We start from the raw sequence: 4,831 nt of genomic DNA, 5'->3' as shown, positions 1-4,831 counted from the left end.
TGTTTCTCTTGGAAAAGAATGAGCTTTTCTTTGTGTTTCTTAATGTTTAATTCAATGGGTTCTCGTTTTGTCTCATCTTTTCTGTTTCATGAATTGTTAAAATGGAATTGGATTTAAGCTGTTCCATGACAGGAACTGTTTCTTTTCTTTTTATTATTGGAAGGGGTCTGTTGGGCAATATTTTTAGCTTGGGGTTTCATGTTAACGGAGAACTTGGTACGTTTTCAGGTGAATTGTGTAATTAAGCACAATACGATTTTGTTTGGTTCATTTGTTTTCATCTGCCTCCTTTTTTCTGCAATTCTAATTTGTGGGTATGGTTAAAAGGGAATTATTCAAGCTTGTATGGCTGAATCTGTATGATAGAAGATCAATCTTGAAAATGTGTGCTTTATCCATTTGCACTTGTTTAGAAAAAACAATTATTGTTCTTTTACAACTTAATAAGATGCTTCTCAGATCTCGTGTTTGTATGTTGTAGCTGAAGCATAGCTTAATTGGTAGAAACACCTTTCCTTTTAAGAAATCTAAATTTGAAATCATTTTCTCAGCCAAGTAAACTATATATATTAGAAAAGCAGTTCTTTTTCGGTTGATCTCCATTTCAGATGGTAAAGTAGAGCTTAGGATTTAGCAGCTAAGCCGTACCGCTAAATTGAAGTTATAGGTGAAGTTAGTGCTTGAAGAACTGATTTCTATATGTAATATGTGCTTGGTGGAGATTCATCTGTGACTGACAAGAGTACGTTTCAAACTAATGTTCCTTTTTTCTGCTATGTAATTAAACTTATTTTTAGTCGAATGTTTTTCAGCATTGCTATATCATGCACTGCAGGAAATAATTTGAACTTCAAGCTTGATGACTGCATCTGGTGCAGTTATTTTTGTAAAAGTAGAATAAGATCTTGAGCATAATGGGAATTTCCTTACGGAGGTATCGCCTCTCTTACTATTCTTTTACGACATATCGTTCGTTGTGTTTTTTTACTAGTTTACAAGGTTTCGGTAACACCAAAAGTTGTATTAATATGAGTTACATTCACCTCTGTTGGGCTGCAGTGTTAATGTAAGGATACCAAATGAGACAATGAGGCTTATTATAATGGCTTTTGCTGGAGTTATTTTTGGCTTTTTTTTAGGAGCCTCCTTTCCAACAGTTTCATTGACTAAGGTACAACAGCATCTGCACTATCTCATACATATCCAGCTGTTAAATGTTTGCTTTCTTTTGCTTCCTTTTCCCCTTTCCTGTGTTATTTAACATGGAATTACAAGTTTATTTCGATGTGTTTAAATTTTGGTAGATGAATCTCCCATTGGCCCTATTCCCTTCCATCGATCTTACATATATTGAGGACAAATATTCCGGCCTTTCAACCCATGCACTATTTAATGCTTTGAGCACTCTCAAGGCTAATAAGGACGCCTCAACGTATTCCTACAACTACACCAAGAAAAAGGTAAATCCCCTTTGTTTCGATTATCTATGCAGCAATAAAATTCAGGAACTTAGATTGTAGGCTTCCCCTTGTCCTGAAATTACAAAAATTTTAACCATGATTTCCTCTCAAAGTGGCTGAAAATTTTGGGCAAAAAAATCTCCCTAACCAATCTATGAAAGCTAATATTTTCATTATAAAAAAGCTATATTTACATTGAATTGAGTTCAGATTTATACGAATTTAGAATTAGATTTATTACTATATAAAACATTAATTAATGCATTTTTTATAATGGGAAACTGAATATCTGGACATCAGTTCTATCAACTGAGGAAACCATCTTTTCTTTAGGAGGAGCTTCTCAAGCACGAGGTATTTTACGGAGTTATTTGTTAGAGTGTTGCTAATATCTGCTGGACAGCTTTGACTAGAACATCTCAATGCAATCAATTACATTTAAAACTTATCAGTTCTTGATTGATGTGTGTCATATCAGTTCTTGATTGATGTTTGTCATATCAAGGAAATTCGGAGTGTTGGTTAGAACCGGTTTATGAACTAAAGAAACAAAAGTTAAATATTTTGCTTGGAGATGGATACAAATCTTTTTAGTTGCTGTTAATTTCGGATGGAGAAACCTTGTGAATCTTCTTTACTTAATGTCTTGTTATTACATTGTATGTGCATCAACCTTGGATGGTGCCTCATTGCACATTATTCGTAATGTGATCGGTGATGGAGGTCAAAATCCACTTCGATTATACTTTCCTTTTCGGGCTAGTATGTGATGGTCTTCAATAGTTAGTGGAACGATTTCCAGGCAAAATCAATGAGCATTAACACTTTCAGGTTTTAGCATGAGCAGTAACTGTTAATATTTAATTGTAGCAGATCTGGATTCCAACAAATCCAAGGGGTGCTGAAAGACTTCCCCCAGGTATAATTACATCTAAGTCCGATTTGTACCTTCGTCGATTATGGGGTCAGCCAAGTGAGGTATGCATCTTCAACACTTCACGTCAACTCAATTTTTTGTTTCATTATCCTAGTTCGATTCATGACAGAGTGCAGAATGGTTGCCATCTAAGCTTAAGGAAGAATTTAAAAAAAAATTGAGTTGTGTTATATATATTCATTTTTTACTTCTACATTCTGATGAAGTTGGATCAAATAATGATCATTTTTCCCTGATGTGTGGGTTGATGGGGTCACATTTGCAGGACTTAACCATTATACCGAAGTATCTTGTAACTTTTACAGTTGGCTATAATCAGAAAGACAATATTGATGCAGCTGTGAAAAAGGTCAGTCCTCTCTCGTGCACACACTCGCTCTATATATTCCCTTTCATGTCTGACTCTCTTATCTAGAACTTTTGTTTTACAGTTTTCAGAGAATTTCACAATTGTGTTGTTTCATTACGATGGTCTTACCACTGAATGGGATGAGTTTGAGTGGTCAAAGCGAGCTATCCACGTGAGTGTTCCAAAGCAGGCTAAATGGTTAGCAATCAACTCCTTTTCTCTTTAGGAATGTTATGTTACTCTTGTAGGTTGTATGGGATTTTGCTAAGCTCAGTTTTGTTTGTACTCAAACTCCTTAATGTTTCGAATAGGTGGTATGCAAAGCGCTTCTTGCACCCCGATATTGTTGCACCTTATGAGTACATTTTCATGTGGGATGAGGATCTTGGGGTGGAGAACTTTGATGCCGAAGAGTAAGTCCATATGTTCATTATCTTGCTTCAAGTGAAAAATATGTTCCCTTGAGCTAAAATCAAAACCCTTTTATTATCAGATACGTAAATCTTGTCCGAAAATATGGTTTAGAAATATCCCAGCCAGGTTTAGATGCAAATAGTGCTGGACTGACGTGGGCAATGACGAGGAAGAGAAACGACAGTGAAGTTCACAAGTAAGAGCATTTTACTCTAACAACCTCATTGCAGTTTGATGTGTACCTAACCGGTAATTTAGCATAGGTTGGCATGTTTTCTTTGGAAGTAAGGTAGTTTGATCTTTGGTATTTGTTCTCTCTCCTATAGGGATACCGAGGAGAGACCTGGCTGGTGTACTGATCCGCATTTGCCTCCATGTGCAGCGTATGGAACATAATGAATCCCCTTTGTTAAAATAATTAAATATATCCATAATTTTTTTGAACCTTAGCTAAATGTTCTTGGATACTTGATGCTTAGATTTGTCGAGATCATGGCTACAGTGTTCTCCCAGAGTGCATGGCGATGTGTTTGGCATATGATTCAGGTACGCAGTGAGCTGATTATTGTACATGTTCAGTTCTCAACTTATTCACTGTTTATGATAAAATTTTCCTTTAAAATGCAGAACGACTTGGTCCACGGATGGGGTCTGGATTTCTCTCTTCGGAAATGTGTTGAGGTTAGGACTGTCTTCTTCCTCCTACTTTAGTTTACTTTCTCCCATATACATACAAGTTTACATTGATTTTGCAACTTTGTCCGTGAGCAGCCTCCTCACGAAAGATCGGGGTTGTAGATGCTCAGTGGATTGTACATAAAAGTGTTCCTTCTCTTGGAAACCAGGTAAATATTAATCCATTAACCATTGTTTCTACTGTATTAATTATATACAATATATAATTCACTTCTGTTTTCTTTCTTTTCTTCTGTCACAGGGTAAAGCAGAGGGTGGAAGGGCTCCATGGGAAGGGGTATGAATGAACACACGCGCATGCGCATGCGCGCATGCGCATGTGCACACGCACACGCACACACATACACACTCACACAATGCCTATTTAAACATGTTTGTATGCATGTGTTCGACGAGAGTCATGTTAAAAGTTGGGAAATTTCGTGTGGCAGGTGAGGGAAAGGTGTAGAAAAGAATGGACAACGTTCCAAGATCGGCTGACTAATGCAGAGAAAGCATATTATGGAGCACTGGGAATTAATCCTTTCAATGAAACGGGTAATTAGTGGACATAGTATAGTATTTTACACTAGCAGTAGAGTTAAGAGTCACTTCTCTATGGGATGCAAACCATGATTTTTGGCTACAATAGAAGGTGACTTTGATCCTATGAATGTATGTAATATTACTTAGGCATAACATTATATACTAGAAGTGATTGCATGAAGTAACTAAACTAAATTCTGCCAGGACTTATAAAAATTCTTTTCTTTTTCTTTTTGTTTTACCTATGTTTCAAAGTGCAAAACATTTTCGTTTCTAGGATTGTAGAACAATCATACCAATAGATTGATGTTCATTTTCTTGGATTTGGATTTGGGAGATAGGAATAAGAGTCAACCAGCAATTGGTGGAATGGCACATTGTGCGTGGATTCAAGTGTTGATATGATGTCCACTGAAACCTTTCCCCTCAGAAAAAAAGAGAGAGGGAGTT

The 4,831-nt window shown here is 36.4% G+C and overlaps 1 pseudogene; it reads left to right on the top strand.

Moving 5' to 3' along the window:
• The first annotated feature begins 724 nt into the window (after positions 1–724).
• Positions 725–4,564, top strand: LOC120193123 (annotated as a pseudogene).
• Positions 4,565–4,831: the final 267 nt, after the last annotated feature.

This window comes from Hibiscus syriacus, unplaced genomic scaffold, assembly GCF_006381635.1.
Source record: "Hibiscus syriacus cultivar Baekdansim isolate YM2019G1 unplaced genomic scaffold, ASM638163v2 tig00116989_pilon, whole genome shotgun sequence".
NCBI classification, from domain to species: Eukaryota; Viridiplantae; Streptophyta; class Magnoliopsida; order Malvales; family Malvaceae; genus Hibiscus; species Hibiscus syriacus.
Note: the sequence above shows the minus strand (reverse complement) of the source record. Positions and strands in the feature narration are given on the sequence as shown.